This window comes from Brassica napus, chromosome C4 (genome assembly GCF_020379485.1).
Source record: "Brassica napus cultivar Da-Ae chromosome C4, Da-Ae, whole genome shotgun sequence".
Lineage (NCBI taxonomy): Eukaryota > Viridiplantae > Streptophyta > Magnoliopsida > Brassicales > Brassicaceae > Brassica > Brassica napus.
In genome coordinates this window covers 24,060,587-24,069,602 of record NC_063447.1, presented here as the reverse complement: position 1 = coordinate 24,069,602, position 9,016 = coordinate 24,060,587, and the positions used below count along the sequence as shown (strand labels likewise).

Genomic DNA, 9,016 nt, shown 5'->3' with positions numbered 1-9,016 from the left:
ACACAGAACTCGCGCCTCGCGCCCCCTTCACTAACCTTCAAATTGTATTAATATTTTCTTTTATAATCTAATGGTTATAACATTACATATACATAATACATTGCACATATGTTTGGTTTAGTTAAGGTTGTATGTATATATGTTGGTTTAAATCGGTTTAGTTTCTCAACCTTTATTCATATTTCAAAGAAAAAAAAAAGTCAACATACGTTTGTCTAAAAACTAAAAGTTTTTGTTAAATTTAACTATAAACCAAATTTGGTTTATCTTACACATACAATCATATTTAGCCATTAACCATGTCATTAATTTTAGAAATCATGTCACATTTTTTTACGAAAGTGATTGTAAAGAGGACATATGGCAAATCATTTATCAAATAATGTCTAGGAGATATAAAGTAAACTGAGAGAAATATAAATTTTAAAAAGATAAAAAAAATTATCTGCTATATAATATTTGTTTTAGAAAAATAAATGTATAAGAATACACAAACATATGTAATGGTTAAATTTATAAACAAATACAATATAAAAATGGTCCATGTAGTAAAAATTATCAAATTTATTAGATATCATTTAGATTTTTTTAGCATCTAACCACAATATGAACCATCAACACGAATATTTATAATCCATCTATAAAGAAGCATAACTAAATCATATAGTATCGATTACAAGTAAAAAAAAACACCCGTGTTGTTGAGATGAAGCAATAAAGATCAAGAGATGAAGAACCAGAAGTTGTGTAGATAAGAAGTGGAGAAGCATTTTAATCAATCCGTACAAGTTGCCCTAGAAGTGGCTTGGAAGGCAAGTAAAGGAGTGAGCGGATTCAAATACATTGCCATCAGTCTCCATAAGGTCTGGAAGAGTTTAAACAAGTGAAAGCAAGTGGATGGAGCTGTTGGAGCTTAAGGACAACACAAAGTCACATGTTGAGCTAAGGATGGAAGAGAAAGAGGAGATGTCACTTTCATAGTACATCCGAGAGTGACTTGATCCTGATCTTGTCTACAATTGTTTATTAGTTCCTTTTGTCTCATTTCCTATCCTTGTATCTATTTATGTAACATGTCCAAGATCTAAATCAGTAAGGGAATAAAAGATTCCTCCTTCTCTCTCTCTCTCTCTCTCTCTCTCTCTCTCTCTCTCTCTCTCTCTCTCTCTCTTATGTTACTCACTTAATCTCCTTAATCTCTTCACACAATCATCTCATAAATCACTAAAACTCACATGGTATCAGAGCACTAAGCTCTTGAAACCTATTACTTACGCAAATCTTTCACTCTGATTATTTCTTTTTCACAAATCTTTTCTATTTTCTCTCACTGTTCTCTCACTGTTCTTGAGCTGTTCTTGATGGATTCAGGGGAAAACTCAAAAATGGTTGTGATTCCGGTTACTCTTAAGGGAGCTAACTATCTATTGTGGGCAAGGCTTTCTAAAACAGCTCTTGGAGGCAGAGGCTTCTGGGATATAGTTGAAGAAGGCAAGAACCCAAAGAAAACCACCCTAGGAGAGGATGGTAAAGAAATTGTGGTAATTGAGGCTAGTGACAAGAAGAAGAATCAAGAGGATCTCATGGTGCTGTCCATCCTTCAGTCCAGCCTTGATGCTTCACTCCAGGAAGCTTATGGCTGCTGTGAAACTTCCAAAGACCTATGGGATACACTCAAGAAGGTGTATGGCAACCAGTCTAACATCAGTAGGGTGTTTGAAGTCAAGAGGGCTATCAATACTCTCAGTCAAGAGGACAATGACTTTGATAAACACTTTGGGAAGTTCAGATCTCTGTGGGCCGAGCTAGAGATGCTGAGGCCAGGGACTATTGATCCGGATGTGTTGAATGAAAGGAGAGAACAAGACAAGGTGTTTGCACTGCTCTCTACTCTCAACCCTAGGTACAATGATCTAATCAAGCACATCCTAAGAGAAAAGGAACTCCCATCCCTTGAAGAAGTTTGTGCTCGGATTCAGAAAGAACAAGGATTAGTGGGGCTCTTTGGAGGCAAGCGGGACTTGGTTCTGGCAAACCAAGCTGAAGGAGTTGCAAATAAAGGCACCTACAAGACTGAAGACAAGAAGGTGCGGATCTGCGACCATTGCAAGAAGAAAGGCCATGGAAAGGACAAGTGCTGGATCCTCCATCCTCACCTCAAGCCACATAAGTTCAGAACCAACTACAATGAGGCAAGAGCCAACTTCTCTGGTGACATGGGTGAGCCATCTACTCTAGCAACCATGCGCTCTGCTCCAAAAGGTGATGAAGGCAAAGCCCTATCTTCCAGTAGCAATCTGACCTTGAGGAACAATCAAGATGAAGCCATCAGACGTTCTGACATTGAGGCTTTTATCAAACTCCTAAAGGATAACTCTGGTAACACACTTGGCACCTCTTTACATGCCTCTACTTATGGTATCTTGATGAATGCTTTAACTGAACCTAAAATTACAAAACCTTTAGTTATAGATTCAGGGGAAAGTCACCACATGATTAGTGATCTTAGCTTAATTAAAAACATTGTTCCTGACCTAGGAAATGTTATGATAGCTAATGGAGAAAAGTACCAATTAAAGGAGTAGGTGATCTTAGGCTATTTAATAAAGATTCTAAAGTTTTCTATATGCCTAGCTTTACCTCAAACCTGTGATCAGTTAAAAGAGCTACTAATGACTTGAATTGCAGTGTTATCTTCACTCCTAATGATGTCTACTTTCCGGATATTGAAACTAGTAGGTTGCTTGGAAAACATGTAACCAAAGGAGACTTGTACTTACTTGAAGACACTAAGCTATCAGCCGATTTATCTTATGCTGTAAATTGCATTTCTACTTTACCTAAAGATGTATGATGGCATGCTAGATTAGGGCATCTCCATTCTCGTACTTTGAACATCATGCTTCCTAGTATTTCCTTTAAAAGTGATTGTGAGGCTTGTATCCTAGGCAAACATTGCAAGACTGTGTTCTCTAGATCAAGTACTATTTATGAAAATTGCTTTGACCTAATTCACTATGATGTATGGAATGCTCCATGCATATCTAGAGAACATCATAAGTATTTTGTGACATTTATAGATGAGAAATCAAAGTATACATGGATCACATTATTACAATCTAAATATAGGGTCTTAGAAGCTTTCATAAACTTTCAAACCTATGTATCTAATCACTTTAATGCCAAGATTAAGATTCTGAGATCAGATAATGGAGGAGAATACACAAGAAATGCTTTCAAACAACACTTAGCCAAACATGGGATGATCCACCAAACTAGCTGCCCATATACTCCACAACAAAATGGTGTAGCTGAGAGGAAGAATAAACATCTCATGGAGGTGGAAAGGAGCATGATGTTTCATACCAGTGTGCCCAAGCAATTTTGGGGAGATGCAATCTTAACAGCTTGCTATCTAATCAACAGGATCCCCACCAAAGTCCTTCAAGATCAATCCCCTTATGAGGTACTTAACAAAAACAAATCATCTATAGAACATATGCGTGTGTTTGGGTGTGTTTGTTTTGTTTTGATACCAGGAGAACAAAGAGATAAGCTGTTAGCCAAGAGCACAAAGGCAGTATTTATTGGGTACTCTTCTTACAAGAAGGGCTATAAGTGTTATGTACCAGAGACCAGGAGGGTCTTAATCTCAAGGGATGTGAAGTTTGTGGAATCCATAGGCTACTATGATGGAAAGAGTTGGGAAGAGCTAGAGAATCTGTCCCAATCAGCCTCAGATAGAGCTAACAAACTTAGGAGAGTAATGGAGAGACTTGGAATCAGTATACACCAAGAGAAAGTGGCCACTACATGATATATGGTGTTTTTAATACCATTATATGTGTGGTTTGAGCTAATTCTCAGTCCTAATTCGTGTTTAATTGATATCATTCCAGGTTTGGAGCAGGTGAAAGAGCAAAGAAGAGAGATTCAGGAAGTCAGATGTCGTTTTGAAGGATTCGATGCGGAACAGCCATCTAGAACAACTCGAAGGTTGTTCCCGAAGAGAACAAGCGTCTGACTGTTCCCGATCATTAAGAAAACTTCCTATTCCGGAAGTTTGCCCTAGATTCCACTCTCTCTTATCTCTTTACCACCAGCGCCTCCATATAAAAAGGCCTATACTATCATTTCTTTTTCTTATGCTAGTTTTGCAAGAGACCGAGAACTATTTTCTTTGGATTAAGCAACTTGTAAGGGAGAAGGCTTCATCCTCACGAGAAGATCATCCTGAACCCTTGTCTTTCTACTTTATTTTATATGCAGTATTATTCAGAAACCATGTCTGTGTCATCCTGCTTTATGATTGAGTAGTAGGCTAAGCTTGCTTAGGGTTGTAGGGTGTTAGCTGCATGAACTGAACACAAATAAGTGATCTTAACTGTTCTTCATTCATATTGTTCTTACTGCTTACATTGAATTGATCACTTAATGTTCGATTTCTGATTTAATCACCTAGCTAACCGCTTAGGAGATAAATTGACATATATTGAATGAGCTTTGTATCCCTAATCAGCGAGAGTAGATATTAGGATATTAAGAGAACTAATCAGATCTTGTCTCTAAGGCTTGTTATCGTGTCTTGTTCCAAGTGAGAACTTAGGATTCAAAACCGATCTGCAAAGGGAGCGAGACCACGATAGTGGATTGTTCTAGCCGAGTGATCTGAGTTCTAGACTGCACCTCATTGCACTTGAATAGTTGTTCAGTTTTGCATTGACACCTGATTAATAACCCTAAGTCAGCTTCATTTAAATCAAATTTGAACCATCTAGGTATTCTAGTTACTTGCGTCACAATTAATTCTCAAAACCCCACTTGTTTCTCAGCTTATTATTGAACTCATAAGAGTAAAGAGTAAACTGGTCCTCTGGATTGAATCTCAAATATTACAATTACCATTGTTAACTTGACAGTAGCAAGGATTCATTTTTAGTGTATCAAGTTTTGGCGCCGTTGCCGGGGACTAAGCTTTTACCTTTATTTTTCGGTTTAATATTTAGTCTGAGATATCTAACTTTCTTTATTTCTTTGTTGGAACAGATGATCCAAGTGCATGACCAGTAGACATACTCGGAGCAACGCACAAGGACCACTACATCAACTGACCAACGATGAACTCACAAGGTTAGAAGGACAGAACCGTCAACAGCCAAGAACAACCGACACCAACATGGGTGATCACGGCAATATGGATGACCTCACTGCTGCATTGGCACTCATTCAACAACAAATGCAGACTCAGCAACAGCAGATGTTGCAGATGCAGCAGACCATCAAAAATCAGCAACAAGCTGCTCAGGAACAAGCAGCCGTGAACGCCGCGCGAGAAGAGCGTGGTTCTCTTTTTGGGGAGCGAAACCTTCCGCGGAACTTCGCTACTAACCGCTCCCCCATCAACCCTTCACCCTGTACTCGACAAGATTATGAGATCAAACCTGCACTGATAGGTCTGGTACATAAGAGCACGTTCAGCGGCCTCACTTCAGACATTCCAATGGACCACATAGACGCCTTCGAGAGGATCTGCAATTTCTCTCGCTCTAATGGAGTGCCACCAGATTATGTCAAATGCACGTTGTTCCCATTCTCTCTTGAAGGGAAAGCTTCTCGCTGGTTGCAATCTCTCCCAACCGGTTCTCTCACCTCATGGGACCAGGTTCGATCAGCATTCCTGAGCCACTTCTACACAAAGTCCAAAACCACGGCTCTACGGCACAGAATCTCCAACTTCAAGCAGAAGTCTGATGAACCTTTTCATGAAGCTTGGGAAAGGTATAAGGAAATACCAGAGAGAATGCCCACATCATGGGTTTGATGATAATTACATATTGGAGGTGTTCTACGATGGAGTGAGTTATGAGTTCCGAAACACCCTTGACTCTTCTAGTAATGGAGACTTCATGACTCAAACCACACCTGGTGCGTTTGCGTTGATTGAGAACATGGCATCAAGTTCACTGAACAAGAACAAGGAGCATGACCGCTCGAAGAGTGTGAACAGCATAGATGATCTCGCTGCAAAGGTGGACCAACTGCTTAAGGGAAACCAAAGCCAAGTGTTCATAATGGAAGAAGCAACTCCTGAGAAGAGTGCCGGTGACCTGGCGTTTGAAGCTGAATTATCAGGGGACAATCAGCAAGAGGTCAGCTACGTGAATGGGCAAGGATGGCAGCTCAAAAACTACCACCCAAACCCTAACGTGCGGAACAACCAACAGCTTTTCTGGCCTAAGCAAGATAAACCAACTGATCATGCACAGAGTAACCAAGGTTAGTATGCCGGGTATCAAAAGAACTACCAACCCCAGGCTTATGTTCTAAGCCAACCACAGAACAACACACCCCAGATGCAGAAACACCAGAACCCTCAACCAGCTACCTCCGCTCCTATCGTTGCTCCACAAGATGAGACAAAGGTCATGTTGCAGTAGCTGCTCCAAGGACAACAGCTCCAAGGGAAAGCTCTGAACCAGGTTACTACCGAGATCAATACCAGAATGAACCATATGTTTGGAGATTTGAGCACCAAGTACGATAATGTCGCGAGCCATATGAGACAGATGGACATTCAGATAGCTCAGACTGCTGAGAGCATCAAGAGGCAGCAAGGTACTCTACCTGGTAAAACAAACAAAAATCCTAAGGAGTGCAATGCAGTTCAACTGAAGAGCAGAAAACAACTTTCCGAGCCGGAGAAGAGGAGGTTCACCACGGCTGAGATAGGGAAGCAGAAAGAGTCGGAACAACTACCAGCCGATACCCCGACAGTTGAGAGGAATACGGAACCAGCAGTTGGAAAAAGTTCGCCAGGGCCAGAACAACCAGTTGAAGCTGTTCGCCCGATCCCAGAGGTTGTTCCTCCTCGTGAATACATTCCTAAAGTCCCTTACCCTGTTCCAGCAAAGGCCACTCGTAAGGACAGAGAGGAGATGAAGTGCAGGAAGATGCTAGAGGACCTAACCGTCCGACTCCCCTTGATGGATGCGATCCAGATGATGCGCTCCATGCGCAGCTTTATGAAGAGATTGATCTCAGGAAAAATATCAGAGGAGAGCGAATTCATGACAATTTCCAAGGAGTGCAGCGCAGTGCTTCAGAACAGGCAGATAAAGAAGCGAGGAGACCCCGGCAAGTTCGTCCTCTCTATCCAGATTGGGAAGACGGTTTTTGCATGCTCCTTGGTTGATCTTGGATCCAGCGTGAACTTCATGCCTTACTCTGTAGCACGACGTCTAGGATACACGCATTTCAAACCAACTAAGATGTCCTTAGTGTTCGCGGATAGATCAGTCAAATCCCCAGTTGGTATACTAGAGGATCTCCAAGTAAAAGTCGGAAACACCTCTGTTCCAGCAGACTTCGTTGTTCTGGAGCTGGAAGAAGAGTCTAAAGATCCTCTCATCTTGGGAAGACCATTCCTATGTACTGTTGGAGCCATCATTGATGTGCGACAAGGGAAGATTGATCTGAATCTTGGGGACATAGTCATGCAATTCGAGATGGATAAACTATTAAAAAAGCCGATGTTAGATGGGCAGACCTTTGAGGTTGATGAAGGGATTGACCTGCTGCAACCTCGCGAAGGAATGATCGAGGAGATTCTTATAGAAGACCCACTTGAGCTTGCACTAGTAAGAGCTGAGGCCGAGCAGAGTGTCGTAAACATTGATGCAGACGGGTATACCAAGATGCTTGATTCCGCAAGGAGTATGGGAAGAATGGTAGCGAGTCTAAGCCTGGAGGAGGCAAGCAACAGGGACGAGAACACTCCAGCTGGAGCGACCCCTACAACGAACTTGCCTGTTCCGCCGGACCAACCAGATGATCCCTGGAGCGAGCTTAAAGCTCCCAAGGTTGAGCTAAAACCCCTTCCCAAGGGGCTCAGGTACGCTTTCTTAGGCTCGAATTCCACCTATCCTGTCATTGTGAACGCTGAACTAAATATTGTGGAAACTGCATTGCTTTTGTGTGAGCTCAGGAAATATCATAAGGCATTAGGTTATTCACTAGCTGACATACCTGGCATTTCACCTGATTTATGCATGCATAGAATACACCTAGAAAATGAATCAATGACTTATGTTGAACATCAGAGGAGGTTAAACCCGAATCTAAAAGATGTTGTTAAGAAGGAGATTATGAAACTTCTTAAAGCGGGTGTGATCTATGCCATATCTGATAGTAAATGGGTTAGCCCTGTTCATGTAGTACCTAAGAAAGGTGGGATCACTGTTATCACAAATGAAAAGAATGAATTGATCCCTACTAGGACAGTGACAGGACATCGCATGTGCATTGATTTCAGAAAATTAAATGCAGCAACCAGAAAGGATCACTTTCCACTCCCTTTTATTGATCAAATGCTTGAGAGATTGGCTAACCACCCATATTACTGCTTTTTAGATGGTTATTCAGGTTTCTTTCAGATCCCTATCCATCTAGACGATCAGGAAAAGACGACGTTCACCTGCCCCTATGGAACGTAAGCTTACAGGAGAATGCCATTCGGCTTGTGCAATGCGTCAGCAACATTTCAGCGCTGCATGATGTCAATCTTTAATGACCTGATTGAAGACATTATGGAGGTTTTCATGGACGATTTCAGCGTCTATGGAAGCTCCTTAAGTGTCTGTTTGTCTAACTTGTGCAGGGTACTAAAAATGTGTGAGGAGAAACATCTAGTGCTCAATTGGGAGAAGTGCCACTTCATGGTCAGGGATGGGATTGTTCTGGGGCACAAGATCTCCGAGAAAGGCATTGAGGTGGATAAGGCAAAGATCGAGGTGATGATGAACTTGCAACCACCAACAACTGCGAAAGCTATCAGGAGTTTCTTGGGTCACGCGGGGTTTTACAGAAGGTTCATCCAGGATTTCTCAAGGATAGCGAGACCACTCACCAGACTGCTCTGCAAGGAGATCAAGTTTGATTTCGACAGTGAGTGCTTAGCTGCGTTCCATACCATCAAAGGAGCTCTAGTCAGCGCGCCTATAGTACAACCGCCAGACTG

The 9,016-nt window shown here is 41.6% G+C and overlaps 1 non-coding gene across 1 annotated transcript; it reads right to left on the bottom strand.

The window, feature by feature from the left end:
• Positions 1-5,710: 5,710 nt before the first annotated feature.
• Positions 5,711-5,818, bottom strand: LOC125586728. The gene has a single exon (XR_007323263.1). It is a non-coding gene; the product is annotated as a small nucleolar RNA R71 (small nucleolar RNA).
• Between the last annotated feature and the right edge of the window lie 3,198 nt (positions 5,819-9,016).